The sequence below is a fragment of the Ambystoma mexicanum genome, chromosome 3q (genome assembly GCF_040938575.1).
Source record: "Ambystoma mexicanum isolate Mex_15411 chromosome 3q, UKY_AmexF1_1, whole genome shotgun sequence".
Lineage (NCBI taxonomy): Eukaryota > Metazoa > Chordata > Amphibia > Caudata > Ambystomatidae > Ambystoma > Ambystoma mexicanum.
In genome coordinates, this window is record NC_090926.1 from 580,807,715 (window position 1) to 580,828,333 (window position 20,619).

The following is a 20,619-nucleotide window of genomic DNA, read 5'->3' on the forward strand; positions in this document are numbered from 1 at the left end:
TCTCCTCCCAGCCAGGCCATTTTGTGTAATGCGCAGGAGATAGACAGCGAGCTGCCGCAAGGTGACTCACAGGCTTAATTGGCGCCTGTACCCGTGCAATAGTTAGTCTTGGGCTTCCACCTCTATTACTATAGTCCTACCCCTCAAATCACACGCTTTTGGTGGGTGTCACCTGGCCTGCAGGCAGCTCTCTCATCCCCAAGCCCCCTACCAGCTCATAAAAGTCAATGCGCTTTCACCCACCCCGAGGCCTAAAACGCGGAGAGCTATGTATAATATATTATAGGCCTGTGTTGAGCAATGCTTGTGTGGTGTACCAACCTCAGGAATTCTTGAGTCTACTACATTCCACTTAGTGAGGTGCTCTCTCACTGTTAACTACGGGCTCGCTTACTGCATGGAGTGCTGTAAGTACACCTGGAATTGCCTATCAATGACCTCAGTGCAATCGGCACTGCTGGCACGGTATGTTTTTACAGCCACTAGGTGGCATTGTTAGAGGGACGCAGAGTTCCCTTTCATCGTTGCTGAATACCTTCAACGCAGAGGGTCCGCTGTACGTAGCGAACAACCGGCTCCCTTACTGAACGCAGGAAGACGAAACTGCAACATCCGGAACTGTCAAGAGTTCTGACCGCATAACCATTTCACTTCCCTGTCAGTCGTTGTTCCACAGTTATGTGCTGCTTCCTGTAAACAAACCACTAACCAAGAACAAGAAAAGGTACCCTGCACTCTAAAGTAACGCTGTAAGCCAGTCAATCAGTCACACACAAGACAATCAAAATAGTACTTATCTGCTACATGAGCAGAAAATAAAGGGGAAGTGGGGAGGCGGACTTGTGAGTGTTAGGAACGTAACATCATCATTGGCAGACCAGGAAACGTGTCATACCTGTTGGCAATAGTTTCAAACTGCAAAGACTACATTGCATTCTTTGAGTTGTGTTGAATGTTTTTTTCTTTGTTAATATTGCTGTTCGAGATTTAGTGAAGAAGATTACGCATAATACGAGCCTCTGGTTTTGACATAGAATCCAGGGCTATGATGCAGTATGTTCAGAGTTCGAGTGCACCGCCAGAATTATTTTTTTAAAATTTAATTTGTAATATCCCACAATGGTTCTGAGAGTATTTTTGACTTGTCTAATGTCTTTGAAGTTATTTAAACAGTACATTTTACATCAGCTAGTCCCGAGATTGGTGACATGCTTGTGTTATAAGTGCTTTAAACCATTCAATTGCTGAAAGTTATTTAATATAAGACAAGAGGCTAAGAGGAGATATGCCTGTAGTACTATTTGAAGCAAGGAAAAGACTGATTTCAAGGTGATATGAAGAGAAATCTAGGTGGAATGTCACAGTATGAACACATTGACAGTCAAAAAGGACTAGCAGAAGCTGCTGTCTGGAAAGGTTATAAGAATTGGCTCTATGACATGTCGTATGGTGACCATTAGCACAATGGTAGAGTGTGAGGCTCCAGTGCACAAGGTTGAGAGTTCAAGTGAATTGCCTGGAATTTTTTAATTTTTTATATGATTTATAACATTCCACAATGGTTCTGAGGGTATATTTTCACTTGTTTAATGTCTTTGAAGTCATTTAAACAGTACATTTTACATCAGCTAGTCCCGTGATTGGTGACATGATGTGGCATGCTTGTGTTACAAGTGCTTTAAACCATGCACTTGCTGAAAGTTTGTTAATATAAAACAACCTCACAATGATTGAGAGGGTATTTTTCACTTGTTTAATGTGTTTGAAATCATTTAAACTGTAAATGTTACATCATCCACTCCAGAGATTGGCGGCACACTGTGGCACGTGCCACATGTCACATTCGGCTCCTGTGGCTGCCAGGCTGCAAGAGCAGCAGGAATCACAGGACGGCTTCAGCTGTGGCAAGTGCAACCGAAATCTGCGTGCTTGTAGCAGTTACGATGGACATTTTCTTCGGGATACCGGGAACATTTCTGCAAGACCCCCGATGGAGCGTCTTTTCCTTCATCGTCATTTTTCTGTGCGGGCACCGTGAAGGCTCTGGCTGCCAGGCTGCAATAGCAGCAGCAATAGGTGTGCTCTTGGCTGGCTGAGAATATAATTAGAATTTTTTTTCGGGATACCGTGAACGTTCCTGCAAGTCACCAGATTGAGACGGGAGAGCGGAAAATTACTTTTACTTTAAAAATCATGTTCAGCTATTCAATGTGAAAGGTATGGAGGGCTAAGAACAGGGACGTGGATGGTGGTGGTTAACTGATCAAAAGGGGGCTAATAGAGTAATTTAATGTTTGATGAGGGTGTGTTTAGGATGGGTGGTTTTAGAGGGGGTCGGCTGGGGCTATCTGCGTGTGGTTCAGGAGAGGCACATGGGCTTCTTGGTGTGGGTCGGGAAGGGGCATCTTGCTATGTGGATGCAGGGTGGGGCATTATAGTATTGGTCTACAGGGAGGGATGGGGCATCTTGGTGGGGTCTTAATGGTTGGATAGGGCACATTGGTGTGGATCGGGAGGCATGGAGTACATTAGTGTGGGTCTGGGGGTAGGGATGGGGCACATTGGTGTGGGTCTGGGGGAAGGATGGGGCACAGTGGGTCTGGAGGGCGGTATGGGGCATCTTGGTGGGGTCTGCAATGGATGGATGGGGGCACATTGGTGTTGGTCTGAAACAGGTATGCAGCATCTGTTGATCTGGAGGGTGGCATGGTTCATCTAGGTGTGGGTTGGGAGGGTGATGTGGGGCACCTTGGTGTGGCTCTGGAGGGAGGGGTTGGGGCATATTGGTGTGGGTTTGATGGGAGGAATGGGGACATTGGTCTGTGTCTGGGGCATGGATGGGGGCACATTGTGGGTCTGGGGAGGGCTGGTTCATCAAGGTTTGTGTCTGGAGGGCGGGATGGGGGAATCTTGCTGTGTAGATGGAGGGATGGTGGCATTTTGGTGGGGTCGGCAATGGATGGGGGCACATTGGTGTGGGTCTGGAACAGGTATGTGGCATCTGTTGGTCTGGAGGGTAGGATGGGGCATTCTGGTGTAGGTGGGATGGGGACATCTGTTGGTCTGGAGGGTGGGATGGGGGAATCTTGGTGTGGCTCTGGAGGGAGGGATTGAGCACATTGGTGTGGGTTTGATGGGAGGGACGGGGCACATTGGTGTTTGTCTGCGGAAAGGGATGGGGCATCCTTGGAAAAAAAAACAGGATACAATTGTTTTTGGTACACAAACAACTGGGTAAAGTGACACTCTCTTTGAAACCATAAGCATAATAATAGCTGATGGTTAGGAAAACCAAGAAGGGAAAGCAGTGAGTGTCTTAAAAAAAAGTAAGGGAAGGGTAGCCAGCCTCCTATTCTTTGATCTCCTTGAAACCTTTCCACACCTGAGTCTGGCCCCCGACAAAAAATAATGTTGTGGAAATACCCAATAGATGTTGGGTTGGATGGGCACATTGCCGTGGGTCTGGAGGGAGGGACGGACGGGCGCATTGGTCTGGGGGAGGGATGGGGCACATTGGTGTGTGTCTGGGGAGGGACAGGGCACATTGGTGTGGGTCTGCAGGAAGGGATGGGGCATCCTGGTATGGGTTGGATGGGGACATTGTTGTGGTTCTGGAGAGAGGGGATGGGGCACATTGGTGTGAGTTTGATAGGAGGTATGGGTACATTGGTCTGGGGGAAAGATGAGGGCACATTGGCTTGGGTCTGGGGAGGGATGGGGCATATTGGTGTGGGTTTGATGGGAGGGATTGGGGCATTTGGTCTGTGTCTGGGGGAAGGATGGGGGCACATCAGGGGTCTGGAGGGCAGGATGGGGCCATCTTGCTCTGTGGATGGAGGGACCGTGGCATTTTAGTAGGGTCTGCAATGGATGGGGCGCATTGCTGTCGGTCTGGAACAGGTATGTGGCATCTGTTGGTCTAGAGGGAGGGCGGGGCATCCTGGTGTGGGTGGGATGCGGACATCAGTGTGCATCTGGAGGGTGGGATGGGGACATCTTGGTGTGGCTCTGGAGGGAGTGGATGGAGGCACATTGGTGTTGGTTTGATGGGAGGGATGGGGCACATTGGTGTGGGCTTGATGGAGGAACTGGGCACATTGGTGTGGGTCTGCAGGGAGGGATGGGGCATCTTGGTTTGGGTTGGATGGGGACATTGGACATTGATGTGGGTTTGATGGGAGGGATGGGGGCCCATTGGTGCGGATCTGGGGAGGAACGGGGTACATTGATGTGGGTCTTCAGGGAGGTATGGGGCATCCTGGTTTGGGCTGGATTGGGACATCAGTGTGGGTCTGGAGGGAGCGGATGGGGGCACATTGGTGTGGGTTTGATGGGAGGGACAGGCATATTGGTCTGGTGGAGGGATGGGGCATATTGGTGTGGCTCTGGGGAGGGATGGGGGCACATTGGTGTGGGTCTGCAGGGAGGGATGGGGTATCCTGGTTTGGGTTGGATGGGGATATCATTGTGTGGGTCTTGAGGGAGGGGTCTGGGGATAGATGGGGCACCTTGGTGGGGGTATGGGGAGGGATAGGGGCATATTGGTGTGGGTGTGGAGGGAGGGTTGGTGGTATTTTAGTGGGGTATGCAATGGATTGGGGCACATTGTGTCAGTCTGAAAAAGGTATGGGGCATCTGTTGTCTGGAGGGTGTCATGGGTCATCTAGGTGTGGGATGGGCATCTTGGTGTGGGTCTGGAGGGCGGGGTTGGGTGACATTGGGCTGTGTCTGGGGGAGGGATGGGAGTACGTGGGTATGGGAGGAGGGGTGGTTCATCCAGGTGTGGGTCTGGAGGGCAGGATGGGGGCATTTTACTGTGTGCATGGAGGGATGGTGGCATCTTGGTGTGGTCTGCAATGGATGGAGGCACATTGGTGTCGGTCTGAACAGGTATGGGGCATCTGTTGGTCTGGAGGGTGGGATGGGGCATCCTGGTGTGGGTGGGATGGGAACATCTATACATCTGGAGGGTGGAAATGGGGGTATATGGTGTGGGTTTGGAGAGAGGGGATGGGGCACATTGGTGTGGGTTTGATGGGAGGGACAGGGCATCTTGGTGTGGGTCTGGAGGGATGGGGCATATTGGTCTGTAGTGAGGGATGGGGCAAATTTGTCTGGGTTTGAAGGGTGGGATAGGGCATCTTGGTGTGTGAGATGGATATCTTGGTTTGAGTCTGGAGGGCAGGATGGGGCATCTTCCTGTGTGGAGGGAGGATGGGCCATCATGGTATGGGTCTCGAGGAAGGGAATGGGGCATCTTGGTGGAGTCCAGATTGGGGGGGCATCGTTGATCTGGAATGGAGGGACAAGGCATATTAATGGGGTCATGTAAGGGAATGATGGAGCATGTGGGTCTGAGTGAGGGCTTGAGCACTCTGGTGGGAAGGAAGGGGGCATCTGGGTGTGAATGGAGGGATGGGGTATGTGTGTCTGGAGAGAAGGATGTTGGTCTATGGGAGGGTGGGGAGCATGTGTGTGTCAAATGGATGGGGTAATCCGGGTGTGGGTCTAGAGAGAGAGCGGATGGCGCCATCTGAGTGTGAGTCTGGAGGTAGAGGTGAAGCATATGGGTGTGGCTCTGGAGAGGGGGTAGAGCATCTTGGTGTAGTTATGGAGGGACAGATGTTGGTGTCTGTGTGGGTTCAGAGGGAGGGATGGTGGCATGTGGGTCCGGAGGGAGGTGGAATTTGAATCTGGAACGTGTGTTTGGAAGGAGAAATGGAGCATTTGAGTGTGAATTTGGACATTTTGGCTGGGGTATCTGCTTGTGAGTGGGGGCATGAAGGATCATTAACAGCAGAGCAGCCAGAGGGAGAACCACAGGCTCGACCCCGATTGCGTCCCAGATGCGCACACCCGCAGCCCGATACACCCCTCGCAGAGCGGTCCAGGGCACATGGGCAACCAGGCGCCGGGGAGCAAGATTCCCTTCCACCGGAGGGGGGTCTGCGACCCAGCAGATGGACGGGGACGCCTGGCAGGGTTGGGTTAACCTTCTGGGGATGTCCCCAACCATGCACCGAGAGGGAGCACCCCGCGCTGACCCCCCCCCCCTCACTGAGCCAGCTGCGGCAACAGCCAGGGGTGCGCGCTCCTCTCTAGGACCCGCCAGCGGGCGGGCATTGGTGGGCACACCCCAGTCGACAGGGAAGCCCCGAGTGTGGGCAGCCGGAAGCTGAGGGAAACCTGGCTGTTCTCGAGGGACAACGCCGCAGGCAGACAGGGGCCCAGCACGCCAGATGCGAGCCCGGAGCCATGGCGCAGCAGGCTTACTCAGCAGGTCTCGAGGTTCCAGCCTTCCACATCTCTGAGCGAGCGATGGGCAGGCCTGCCGATACAGTGGGCGACCATCCCTCTTTCCCAGGTACCTAGAGTGCGGCCGGGCTGGGGTTTGAAGACTCTAGCGGTCCCACGCGACCCCCCCAGCCCATGCTGTCTCTGGCCTGCCTCTCTATCCCTCTCCCCTCCAAAAGTGGAGCGGAGGGGGTCAGGGAAGGATGAGTGGATCAGGCCGGTAGGGCCGGTGGCAGAGCAGCCTGCCTCCATCCCAGTGGAAAGCGCTGTACTGCGACGGGCAGGCTTCACGGTCGTCTACTAAGTGGGGAAGCTAGACGGGGCACTGGGCTGTCTCACCACAGGCGGCGCTGCCTTCCCCCGACCTCTCCTGCACCGGCAGGGTCAGGCCGACGTCTGGAAAAAAAAAAAAATTGCCTGTGATGTTTGGCGGTGGATCACTCGGCTCACGCGTCGATGAAGAACGCAGCTAGCTGCTTGAATTAGTGTGAATTGCAGGACACATTGATCATCGACACTTCGAACGCACCTTGCGGCCCTGAGTTCCTCCCGGGGCTATGCCTGTCTGAGGGTCGCTTGAACATCAATCGCCCTGGGGTTCCCCCCCCCCAAGGGATGCAGCTGGACTGTCGGGGGGACCCTGTTCCCTTTCGTCCCCCTAAGGTCAGATCTCGATCAGCACTGTCACAGGATCTCTGGACCTGGCACGCAGGATAATTGCGTGCTCTGGTGGTGGCGGTGGCAGCAGACCTTAAAAAAAGCCTGCCGCACCATCACCCTACCCCGGGGCACCTGTGCCGCGTGTGGCTGTCTGGTATCCCATGGCTCCCAGTGTGGGAGGGCCCTGTAGCGCGGGCCTCGCAACCATATGGGCTTCAGCCGTAGATCGGGACAGCGCACACTGGGGCTCACCGGAGGCACGGGGCTGGGGCAAACCCCCCCCCCCCGTACAGCCCCGAGGCCGCCGCCGAAGCTTTCAGCTTCCCGGACTATGGCTTCAGATCAGACGTGACAACCGGCTGAATTTAAGCATGTTGCTAAGTGGAGGAAAATAAACTAACCAGGATTCCGTCAGTAACAGAGGGAGTGAAGAGGGATGAGCCCAGCACCAAATCCCCTTAAACGGCTGGTGTGGGAAATGTGGCATACAGAAGACCGACTCCCCGACGTCGCTCAGGGGGCTCAAGTCCTTCTGATAAAGTCTCACCCCGCGGATGGTGCTAGGCCGGTAGCAGCCTCCGGTACGCCGGATGGGTCTTCTCGGAGTCGGGTTGCTTAGGAATGCAGCCCAAAGCGGGTGGTAAACTCCATCTAAGGCTAAATACGAGCGCAAGACCAATGGCCAACAAGTACTGTAAAGGAAAGTTGTAAAGAACTTTGTAGAGAGTTCAAGAGGGCGCCAAACTGTCGAGAGGTAAACTGGTGGGGACCGTGCAGTCTGCCCGCAGGATTCAACACGGCGGGCAGGTCGGTTGCCTGGAACAGCGGATGCCCTTGCGGGACTGCCACCTGGGCACACCTGGCCCCCACAGGGTGCATTTTCTCTGTGGCGGTGCACCGCGACCGGCTCTGGGTCGGCTGGGAAGGCCCCAGGGGGCAGGTGGCTTCCCGTTCCGGCAGAGTGTCACAGCCCCCCGACAGCAGTTTTGCTGTATCCGTGAGGCCGAGGGAGATTGACAGCTGCTGTGCCCTTCTCCAGCAACCGTCCCGGCCCCGCTTGGGGGTCGCTGGAGCGGCGACAGGAGACGGGGCTCCAGATGTGACTGTTGGTGGACTGCCTCAGTGTGCCCCGACCATGTCGCACCGAAAGGCAGGGAAGCCCATGAAGGGCACCAGGGGTTTGAGGTGATGTCTGTTACCCGCCCGACCTGTCATGGACCAAGGAGTTTAAAACATGCGCGAGTCGGAGGGCCGAACAAAACCCTGTGGCACAATAAAGGTGAGGGCCGGCATCCGCTGCCTGGGATCCCGTTGCAGTGGGCGCATCACCGGCCCATCTCGCCAGCTCTGGCAGGGAGGCGGAGAATGAGCGTGTGTTATAGAACCCGAAAGATGGTGAACTAGGCCTGGGCACGGCGAAGCCAGGGGAAACTCTGGTGGAGGTCTGTAGCGGTGCTGACGTGCAAATCGGTCGTCTGACCTGAGTATAGGGGCAAAAGACTAAACAAACCATCTAGTAGCAGGTTCCCACCGAAGTTACCCTATGGAAAACTGGCACACAGAACCCCAGTTTTATCTGGTAAAGCGAATGATAGAGGTCTTGGGGCCGAAATTAACCTATTCTCAAACTTTAAATGGGTAAGAAGCCAGGCTCGCTGGTGTGGAGGCAGGCATTGAATGCAAGTGCCCAGTGGGCCGCTTTTGGAAAGCAGAACTGACGCTGTGGGATGAACCGAACAATGGGTTAAGGCACCCGATGCCGATGCTCATCAGACCCCAGAAAAGGTGCTGGTTGATATAGACAGCAGGACGTTGGCCATGGAAGTCGGAATCCGCTAAGGAATGTGTAACAGTTCACCTGCCGAATCAACTAGCCCTGAAAATGGATGGCGCTGGAGCATCTGGCCCATACTCGGCCGGCCCTGAGAGCTGCGGGGGCTAAGCCACGGGTAAGAGTGCCGGTGCAGTGAGCACAGAAGCCTGGGGTGAGGGCCCGGGTGGAGCCACTGCAGCTGCAGATCATGGTGGTAGTAGCAAATATTCAAACGAGAGCTTTGAATGCCGAAGTGGAGAAGGGTTCTATGTGAACAGCAGTTGTACATGGGTCAGTCAGTCCTAAGAAATGGTTGAGCGCCGTTCGGATGGACGGGCGATGGCCCCTGTTGCCCTCAGCCGATCGAAAGGGAGTAGGGTTCAGATACCCAGAGTGGAGGAGACAGGCGCCCTTGCTGCATTCAGTGCGGTAACGCAAACGATCCTAGAGAAGCTGGCCGGATCCCCTGGGAGAGTTCTGTTTTCTTTGTGAAAGGCAGGGCACCCTGGAATGAGTTTGCCCCGAGAGAGAGGCCCATGCCTTGGAAAGCGTTGCAGCTCCGGCGGCATCCGGTGAGCACTCACTGGTCCTTGAAAATCTGGGAGAGATGGTGTAAATCTTGTGTCGGCCATACCCACATCCGCAGCAGTTCTCCAAGGTGAACAGCCTCTGGCATGTTGGAACAATGTAGGTAAGGGAAGTAGGCAACTCAGATCCGTAATTTCGGGAAGGACTGGGTCGGTCAGGCTGGGGTGCAAAGCGGTGCTGACTGCGCGCCGCGGCTGGACGAGGCGTCTGCCTCCCCTCTCACCCCCTGCACTCCAGGGAAAACGCTGACTCTGGATATGAGCCGGGCCCTTCCTGCGGATCGCCTCAGCTGCGGTGGTCGCCTCTCTCCGTTCCCCTCCTGGGTTTCGGGGCTGGCTTTCTGCCTCAGCCGACGCCTTGCAGCTGATTTAGAACTGATGCAGACCAGGGGAATCCGACTGTTAAATAAATACACAGCATCGCGTAAGGCCCACGGTGGGTGTTGATGCGATGCGAATTCTGCCCAGTGCTTTGAATGTCAAAGTGAAGAAATTCAGTGATGCGCGGGTAAACGGTGAGGGTAATTATGACACTCTTAAGGTAGCCAAATGCCTCATCATCTCATTAGTGACACGCATGGATGGATGAAGGGAGATTCTCACTGTCCCTACCTACTATCTAGTGAAACCCCAGCCAAGGGAACAGGTGTGGCAGAATCAGAGGGGACAGAATAGCCTGTAGAGATTCACTCTATTCTGGCACTGTGAAGAGACATGAGAGGTGTAGGATAAGTGGGAGGCCCTCGGGCCGCCAGTGAAATACCACTACTCATCGTTTTTTCACTTACCAAGTGAGACGGGGGCAAGCCCCGTGGGACTCTCGCTTCTGGCTCCAAGCGCCTGGCACTCGCCGGGCATGACCCACTCTGGGGTCAGTGGCAGGTGGGGAGTTTGACTGGGGCAGTACACTTGACAAACCATAACACAGGTGTCCTAAGGTGAGCTCAGAGAGGACATAAACCTCCCATGGAGCAGAATGTCAAAAGCTTGCTTGATCTCGATTTTCAGTATGAATACAGACCGTGAAAGCGGGCCTCAGGATCTTTCTGACTTTTTGGGTTTCAAGCAGGAGGTGTCAGAAAAGTTACCACACGGATTACTGGCTCGTGGCGGCCAAGCGTTCATAGCAACGTCGCTTTTTGATACTTCGATCTCAGCTCTTCCTATCATTGTGAAGCAGAATTCACCAAGCGTTGGATTGTTCCCCACTAATAAGGAACATGAGCTGGGTTTAGACCATTGTGAGACAAGTTAGTTTTACCCTACTGATGATGTGTTGTTGCAATAGTAATCCTGCTCAGTATGAGAGGAACCGCAGGTTCAGACAATTGGTGTATGTGCTTGGCTTAGGAGCCAATGGGTCGAAGCTACCATCTGTGGGATTATGACTGAACACCTCTAAGTCAGAATCCCCCCTAAATGTAACGGTACCACAGTGCTGTGGAGCCTCGGTTGGCCTAGGATAGCGGCCTCTGGGCCAGTGCACAGGGCAGCTCGCCTTGGCACTCGAGTGTGAACAGAAAGTGGCTACCTCTTTTGCCCGTAGTGCACTGCATGTTCGTGGGGAACCCGGTGCTAAATCATTCGTAGACGACCTGATTCTGGGTCAGGGTTTCGTAAAGTAGCAGTGCAGCTACCTCGCTGTGACCTATTAAAAGTGGTCCTCTGAGCCAAGCTTTTGTCAAAAGGTGCTGCAATGGTGCTGCAAGGGTCTCCATCAATCCTCCCGCTGTGGTGCGGGGCACACAGGAGACTCCCACCCACCCTGGGTGCACACCCGTGGGGGTGTGCGAGCTGGGTGGGTGGTGCTCTCCTCCCTTCCTGGTCAGCTTGGCAGACCAGATGGCTAGCGCAGCGTAGGCAGAGTGACTCGACCCATCCCTTGGGAGGCAGGCGGGGAAAAGGCGTGGCAGCTTAAGTCACAGGATGCAGAGGGAGTAGTGTACCTGGATGGTGGCATCAAGGCAGGCATGGCCCGACGGCCACTGGGCCATCTGGTTGGGGGCCCGACCGGCCATCTGGTCGAGGGGCCAGGGCAGTTGGACCAGGTGGCCCCAGTGTCGGCTGGCCCAGGTGACTCCGACATTTGTCTCCGGTCGGCTTAAAGGGGTAGTTCACTCAAAATGTTTATTGGCTAAAAAGATGTCCCCTATGTAAAGTTTTGAGCAAATGAGGCTCCAACTCAAAAATTTCAAGCACTAGGAGGCATCCATTTTGTGAAGTGGATGAGTCTCCTGTGCTTCTGTTAAGCTCTGCCCTTGCGGCACCAATGAAGCAAAAGCCAGCCAGCTGTAATAAACAAAAGCTACCAGTAGGTGGCTTTTGCTTCATTATTGCCGGAGAGCAGAAAATGCAGGGAGGAAGGCTACATGCAGGCAAGTGCTTATTTTTTTTCTTAACAAATCACTTCAATTATAAATACAACCAGGTTGTATTTATGATTCCCGTGGCTTGCTTTCTAAGTTTCCCGGGCTCCCCCGGGCCGGAGGAGCTCGGGAAACTTAAAAAGAAAACCATGGCAATTATAAATACAACCGCCTAGTATTTATGACTACTGCAGCTTTTGCTTTGAGTCTCCCGGGCTCCCCCGACCCAGGGAGCCCGGGAGACTCTAAGCGAAAGATGCAGCAGTTATAAATAGAACGTTGTAGACTCAAAGCTGAAGCTGATTTTGATTATTGCCCATCTTTTAATACAAAAATAATATTGAGCGCACGATTCCTTTAATAGTCTGTGTGGAAGTGACTCCCAGCAGGGCGGCTCTGTGGCGCAGGCTGTAGACACTTGCTCTGCACCTGGACCGATGCAGGGAAGAGAGTCTGGGCCTTGGTTTGCCTGTAACGGCTTAGTGCACGGAGGCTGTGCCTTAAGTCCCGGCCCCAACGACGCTGTTTCTGAGTGCAGAACTTCCACCAAACGCACAGATGGACGTCGGAAACAGAAATTCCAGCTCCTGTTTCTGACTAAAGTTTCAGCAGAGCCAAGGCAAGTGCAAGTAACGGAATTAGCGACGCTGTGGGGTCCTCGTACCTCTGCACAGGTAGTGGCTGGTAAGGGGCCTGGCCAGAGCTCCGGGGCAGCCGTGGTGCATTCATCGTTCTCGGGGTAATGTCACCCGTGTGTGACCAAGCCCGAAACGCAATACTGGTGTCAAGGGGCACCCCGAGCGGGCCCCTTTCCTCTGTGAGACTAGAACTGCTAAGAACGGCCGACCCTGAGTTCCATGGCATTCATGGGTTAGTACCAGTCCCTGTGAAAAGTGTCAATCGTGTGTGACCAAGTCCCCAAACCCGCGGCGATCGTGGGGAGCCCTGCTGCGCTCCCAGTGCCTCCCTGGCAGGAAAAATCCCCCGCCTCCTGGGCAAGTGTCCTGTACAATGATTTCAGAAAGTTGGCCACCCTACTCACAGAGAGCCATCTGGTTGTGCAATGCTTTCCAATGTGCCCGGATAGGAAGGGCCTTTGGCCCTCACTGGCAAGTGACTGGCAGGGGGGCCGCAGCACCCAACCCCGGCCGTCCTCTAGCTCTGGCCTGGGCCCGGGGGGACCCTTCCGGGGCTTCCCGGGACCACCGCTGGGCTTGCAGACAGATGACCCACATGCCAGGTAGGTGCCTGAGCTCGGGGTCAGCATCCCCGGCTACCCCAGAGCTCTGGCCGGGCCAACTTAGAGCTTTCCCGTCTTACTTAGAGCTTTATACTGCCACTGGACTCTAGGACGGATGACGGGTGCCCAAGGCCGGGCCACCCCAGAGCTCTAGAAGGGGACCCTTTAGAGCTTTTCCCACCGGGGAGGGACAGGGACCCCGCCGGGGCACCCCGTGACCGCAGCAAGGCTTGGGGACGGTGCACACAAGTGGGAGACGGGCTCCCACAGCCCCCCAAACAAAGCATTTACCTAAACGAAAGGAGGTGGTACTTTTATCCGTCCAGCATGGGAATGCGAGACAGTTGCCCACTATCTGCGAGCCCTGCCATCTGGTATTTGGCCATTGGAATGAATGCAAGGACCAGATGGCCGGGCTGCACTAGAAGTCTGAAGGGGCGTCAATTCGAAATTTTTCTCCAGTTGGGTCTATGAGGATCCTGGATGCTTTTTTCCAACAGGTCCCCCTCTGTCACTCTTGGTACACATATTACAAGAAAGCCTAGTCACCTTCCTCCAGATTACTATAGACAGGATGTGAGGGACCTGTCTCTGCTCCACTTGGTTCACGCTGCCCAACCCGGGCTCCATGGTGAAACCACCATCGCCCCCTTCCCACACCCCATGCAATGCTCCAGCAGAGACTGGCTCGCTGGGGACATTATCTTGAAGGACTGTGTACCCTGATTGGTCCTCTGGTCAAACATGTTGTTAATACTTTCTCACAGGTCAGATCCCAGCTTCTCTCAAACATGCATCGGTTGTTCCAATTTTGAAAAAGCCTTCTTTAGACCCTCTTGTTCTGGCTAATTTTCATCCCATTTTGCTTCTTCAATTTCTTATAAAGCTTTTTGAAGCCTTAGTCTGCCCTCTCCTGAGTTCCTTTCTTGAGTAATCTTTCTTCTTCCACGCTTTGAAATCCGGTTTTCGTCCAGAACGTGGCACCGAGGTAGTGCTGGTCTCCAAAGTTGACGATGTGGCTCGGCTGCACGACTTGGGCGGCGTTGGTGCTTTATTGTTAACTTATCTGCCGCCTTTGATACCATTGACCATGACATCTTGCCTTTCTGGTGCTGTTCTTTCCTGGTTTTCTTCGTTTCTCTCTGACCGAACAGTCAATTTCCATCCCCCTTTTCACTCTGTGCTTGACATGTGGAGTACCTCAGGGTTCCTCCATCTTCCAGGTTTTGTTTAACATGTACAAACGTATCTGCTCTCATGGCTTCCAATGTTATTCTTAACAGATGACACAGATTCTGGTCCGTTTAGATCTCTCTCTCTTGTCGAGACAGCAACCAGATTTAGGGCCTGCTTCGGAGCTGTGGGTGCATGGATGTGTAATAGCTGGCTCAAGTTGATTAGGGGAATAATTGAGGTGTTGGTGGTGGGCCCTTCTTCCTCTACTGCCTTTTGGACCCCCTCTTTTTGGCCATCTTCCTTGGGCCCTTTTCTTCCTCCTGTTCCGCTAGTGAAGGATTTAGGGGTAAAGATATTAGCCTTTCTATCTGCGGAATCTCAGATAAGTGCAATATGTCAAAGGGGCTATCTTCTCCTTTCTCAGTTAAATTCCCTTGTGGTGTCTTCACTTGTTATGTTCTCCATGGACCACTGCAATGCCCTATTTCTGGCACAACCGGTCTATCTCTTATGGCACCTTCAAATCCTGCAGAACTCCAGAGTAGCCACTTCCACACCTAGTTGTGCTCACATTACTCCAGTTGTGCACCATCTTCATTGGCTACCCATGGCCAAGCGCGTTCAGGTCGGGCCTAATGTTTACTTCATCATGCCTTTTAGGGAACGGGCGCAGAATATCTATAGGACAAATTCTGTCTATACATTCCTGCTCTGACACTCCGCTTGGCGAATGCCTGTCTTGTTTCTGTCCCCCGATTCAAGGCCACTCGTATTGAGGACCAATACTTTCCGGTCGCCACGGCTCACCTTTGGAATTCTATTCCCTGTGCTCTATGTGCCAATGAGAACTACCTCTGATACAAAAAACATATATTTTTTAGCTCTTTCCATCATCATTCCACTAGCTAGCGCTAAAATGCCTTTGGATGTACGCTGCAGTTCAACAGGTATTGGTAATATAACGGAACACAGGAAAGACATCCAATTAAACCTTGTGAGCCTCTGTTCACAGGCTCAGACAGAGGAAATAGGTTGTCAGGAATTGCAGGGTTATATAGAGGAAAGCAACCAGACTTTGCGAATGCCTTTTACCCATACCTGAGCAAAACCCTTGTGACAGACTCCAGTCTTTCAGGTTGAGAAGCCTAATGGGGCAATGGGAGGTCCACGACCTTTATAGCTCGGAGGAACAGGCACACCATATAAATTGACTAGCACGCTGAGCAATCTGACATTGAAGGCGTTCTGCGCCATCTGGCAGGTCGTCACCGCGTGTTGATCTACACTGACAACACAACAACTGTCAGCACGAGGTCTGCAACTCTCTGCATGTTCGCGCTCAAGTTGTGGGACTGGTGCCTGCAATGTTTTCCCAATAGCATCCCATCTGGCAAAAGAGGAGAATGTTTGGGCGGATGTTGTGAGTTGAAATCATACGTCCCCCATGAATGGGAACATCATGTGAAAACATTACAGCCAATCTTCTGAGCTTGGGGTATGCTGGAAAAGTGTACTCTGTTGCATCTTGGAAGTGGGAGGGGGAGAACTCGCACAGGGATGCCTTTCTCCTCACTTGAGATGGCCAGACTCCTTCCACAAGTCCCTCTAATGCCCTGCACAAATTGAAGCACACAAGCAACTACCATCTAATACTGATTTCACTGAACTGGTGCAAGAGGTTGTGGTATTCCAACCAGAAAGTGCTGAGTTAGAAAGCCCTTTGGAGCTTACTATTGAGGTTGGGTATTCTGAAACAGTAAAGGGGTGAGGGGTCTTGTACCCAAGTACAAATCTTTCCTTGATGGCCTGGTCCCAGAGGACTGTGGTGACCTGGAATGGACAGTCTGACCAAAAGCAGGCATGGTTTTGGTTATAAACATTATTTATGGATAAAAGTATCCGTAACCTGTCTTGCCCCTAACTAGAGGTGGTTCCCTACCTCAACAAAACTAAAACTTGTGCCTGAAAATCTATTGTCAAAAAGAAAGTATTCCATCCTAGTCAAACTCCTAAACTATCCCTGTCACTACAAAACAAACTAAGCTAACCCAGGAGAATACACGTCTCATAATGTTCTGCGTTCACAAAGTTCCACACTTGTAACAAAACTTGGAGAATGGCTCCCTTCTATCTAATGTCCAGCTTACGCAGATTCCCTGTAGGTATACTTCAGCATAAATCCTTCATCTACATGTTCAATTCCTTCCAATGCTTTGGTGTTATCTTTACTTGCACATTGTCTTTTAACTTGGCCCCACTTGAGGGAGATGCTCCTCAAGTCTTTCTCAACTACACAATACCACAGTCTTATGGAACTGACCAGGGAATTGCTTCACAAAATGGTTTACTGCTTTTGTCGTTGTTTCCAGTTCATAAGTTGCTATGGGCTCCTCCTGGACTTATCACTGTTCTGTTTACCTTATCTCAGGAAATTCTTCACCGGTTTTGCCTTGGGTCGTGGGTTTGATTGTCTACTTTCTTCTTCCACTCTACTTTGGCTGGCTAAACTTTGCGGCCTGTCACTCTCTTCCTCTGTCCGCTTCACTTTGCGGTCTATCACTCTCTTGTAATACTCTTCTTTGGCCCACTTGACTTTGCGGTCCGTCGCTCTCTTGTATTACTCGTCTTCGGCTCGCTTGACTTTGTGGTCCGTTATGACTGGTGGTCAGGGCGCAAGCTTTCAGACAAAAAGTGTAAGGGTGTCCCAAAAACTGCTCTTCTGAACATCTGTGAAGACTTGCTCTCCAACCTTGATTCCAACACCCTTTGTGTCCTCATCCTACTTGATCTCTCTTCTGCCTTTGACACGGTCAACCATGCCATTCTGCTCAACCGTCTCCGTGATAACCTGGGTATCACTGGTCAGGCCCTGGCGTGGCGGACTTCTTACCTCTCCGATCGACCCTCTCAGGTTCAACTTGGGTCCTTCCTCTCCTCCATCTCTGTGGTGTTCCCCAGGGGTCTAACCTCTCTCCCTGGCTGTTCAACCTATACCTGGCACGTCTTGCCCACTGCATTGCTGCACTCTGCCCCAACTTCCAGTGCTATGCGGGCGACACTCAGCTCATTTTCAGGCTACCTTCACCCACCCCTTCTTCCTCTCTCATCTCTGACTGCCTGTTCGCCATCCAGGAGTGGTGTGCCGCCAATGCTCTCTGCCTTAATGCCAGTAAACCCGAAATTCTCCTCATTGGAAAACCTGTTCCCTCCTTTCCTGTCACTCTCTGGCCGGCCTCCCTTGGCCCTCCTCCTGCTCCCACCTGTAAGGCTAAAAACTTCGGGCTCATCTTCGACTCCACACATCTCTGACATCTCAAGTCACACTTCCAGCTGCACCTCCTCACAGGTATTTTTCCTTTCCTTTCCTTCCCCCAGAACCTCAGTGTCTCCAGAGATCTGGTTCTCTCTATGCTGGACTATTGCAACAGCCTCTTTCTAAATCAGCCTGCTTCTACTCTCCACCCTCTGCAACTCATCCAGAACAGGACTGCAAGACATGTCCTTGGCCTCAAGCCCAGGGATCGTATCTCACCAGGACTGAAATCTCTGCACTAGCTCCCAGTGGCTGCATGGATTAAGTTCAAAACCCTCTGCATTGTCCACAAGGCCTTCTGGGACCTGTGCCCTCAATACCTTCAGCTCTCTCTTCCTAAATATCTTCCTTCTCGAGCTCTTCGCTCATCTGCTTCCAACTCCCTCAGGGTCAGTCGCTTCTCCAAGCAACAAGTTGGTGATAGATCTCTTTGCTCGGCTGGGGCCTCCCTCTGGAACAGCCTCCCTGCCACCCTGAAACTTGAGGAGAATCATCTCCGGTTCCGGAAGCACCTCAAAACCTCTCTTTCCTTCTGCTTTTTCTCTTCCTCGCCCCTGCTGACTTCCTGGCTGATACTGAATCAGCACTGTTTAACTGGCCACCCCCCTGATCTCGGGCTCAGGCTCCACCCACTCGCCAGCCGCACTCCTGCATTGCCTTCCTGGCAACCCCCACACTTAGGGACTGTTTCTGAATCCCTACAGTTCCACCAGCAGCACTTGACACCTGATGTCTGCACTTAGCCTTGCACTTGCCACCAGCTGGCCGTACGTTACTTACTGTTTATTATCCTTTATCCCATGTACTGCACTTTCCCCCTCCAGCTCCACATGCACTTGCGCGATCTGAATGACACCTCGCCTAGTAGGATTGTTGTCTGTCTTCCCTCTGTTCCCCCTCCCTTGCAGCATCGCGCTTTGAAACACTTGTGTATAGGCGCGTTATAAATTCCATATCATATCAAAAGGGTGTCCTGATTCTGAGGGTGTCCCTTAATTACGCTCATGCCAGAGTAAATATACCCCTCTAGGGAAGTAAGACCAAGAGTCTATCTTGCAAGGATAACAAGTTTAATCTTACAGAAAATGAGGATGGTAGCAAGGAACTCTGCTCCCTGAACAGTCTTCTTCTGTCCCCCACCCGTAACTTTCTCCCCCCACAGTGATACCAGGCAGGGGTTTATATACTCCTGGCTTGCTGCAGTTGTGTAACTGGATCCGGCCCATGGCTCCATCCCAAACCGTCCTGCTTCCATACAAGGGTTGCTCCAAAGTCTTCCTTTCTTCATTGTCAGCGATTTCTGTCAGGACATTCTACTTTACATATTGCTACCTTACATAGAAACACACTGCAGCCCTGCAGACTTTTACAAACCTTGAGGCCTAGCCCCAGGAAAAACCTAAACATTTTTTATAACTAATTTTCATTCATTCTATCCATACTCCACTCATTTGACTCATGTTTTTATCTGGCCCATAATCTCCTTTAAACCTTATTTTCATAATTCTGCACTGTGTGCATCGAGCATGTAAAATCCCCCTATTCTTAGCCTGCATTGACTCTTGACGGACAGTAAACAGCTGGTGAGTCACATGTGCTCTTCCAGTGCTAGCTAGCGAACACCACAGCAATGCTTGTAGTCCATTTTTAGCACAGGCTACATCCGTTCCCGGCAACTCTCTCCCGTGCTAAGATTTTAGAAATGCATAGGATTTGACATTTACAAATCTATCCTGCTAATAGTTAATTGTTCTTTATATTTTAAACAATAACTACCTTCTTTAGTCTCTGCCCATGTCTGTGTATGTGATTATATTTGCATGAAAAAGCCTTCCCAGTGCCCCTCTTACCCCCATTATAGCACCCAAAAGAAGTCTTGCCTAATTCTAAAGCGCTTGGGGGTGAGGGAGGACTCTAGATGCTTCCCAACATCCCCCCTTTTGTTACTTCTACAGTAACAAACCCATCCCCACCCAACATATCTACAACCCCAAAAATATCAGTTTGAGGTACGCTGTTTATTGTATGGCAAGGTGTTTTAGAGCCCCCAATTGATACCATCATCTTTGCACTATTAGGAGGGATAGGCCAAGAAATAGACCAGATTTAATGGTGGTAGTACAAGATCAGAGGAATACTAAAAAAAGGGGTAGAAAACAAAATAGACATGCAGGTGCCTCTTATACATAAAGGAGTAGGGATAACGCAGTATGTACCATGGCCTCAATGGACAAAAATAATTTGATTAAAGCTCTCCCCCAGCTTGCAGCCGGAGCCAGTAAATGGATCTACGAATTTGAACAACAAACAGCAGGGGTAGCCTTACCACTAGGAGACCTTAAGAGTTTACTGGTCGCCAAAGTGTTATGCTCACCTGGTCTCTGCGGAGGCGTTGGGGCACGGTTGCAGCCCTCCTGGGGGTGAGGTCACTCAGGTGGACTTCGCCCTCTGCGCTTATGTGGTGACTGGTGGTAATAGGTGATGCTGCTCAGGACTGCTCCTGCGTGGAGAATAGGGGGCGTGAGTATGCCAGCTTGTGCGCCTGATCCCCTTCCAGACCCCTTCCCCCAAACCGTGGTACCCGTGAGATGCGCTGTCCCTGGAAAGCTCACCTGTTGATTAGTTTTGGCGAGCACTCCGTCCTGCTGCTTCTAGCAGGGGCGCTTGTATAATCTCCACCGAGTTCCTTCACTGGTCCCTTGCACGTGGTAGTCCAGTCCTGCTGCGACTAAGCCACTATACTTCAGGTAAGTGTTCCTGTTTGCCTTTGTCTTTCCTCGTCTGTTTTTGTTGTATTGTAAAGTTCGTTGTCTTGTATTGCTGTCCGTTCTACTTTTGATGTTTGCTCTTTTGCTTTCTTCCCTTGCAGGTGATGTTGCCGGCCCGGCAGAAGCTGCAGAGCTCAAGGCGGCAGCCGGAGGGAATGAGGAACGGAGCTGCAGCGGTACAGTAGCTGGTAAGTTGTTAACTAGAGAGCGCGCAGGGTTCAAATGCAGCGCGGCCCTAAGATGGATGTTCTAACCTTGTCTTTCTTTTTCTTCACAGGGTCCGAGTTTGTGGATGCGGAGTGCGGTGCTGCGGCATTGGAATCAAGATCACTGGATGTCAGGAGATGAGTATGCAGATGAAGCACCGGTTTCCTGGCGGTGAGTATGCAGGAGAACGCCTGG

The 20,619-nt window shown here is 52.1% G+C and overlaps 1 long non-coding RNA gene, 1 other non-coding gene and 1 pseudogene across 2 annotated transcripts in view; all 3 read left to right on the forward strand.

Annotated features, from left to right (window-relative positions):
- LOC138582762 (uncharacterized) overlaps window positions 1-20,619 on the forward strand; it is a 448,281-nt gene that overhangs the window by 357,697 nt on the left and 69,965 nt on the right. The window lies entirely within an intron of this gene.
- LOC138448342 (5.8S ribosomal RNA) lies at window positions 6,716-6,869 on the forward strand. Its single transcript, XR_011260158.1, has one exon. It is a non-coding gene; the product is annotated as a 5.8S ribosomal RNA (ribosomal RNA).
- Window positions 7,287-11,036, forward strand: LOC138448330 (28S ribosomal RNA; annotated as a pseudogene).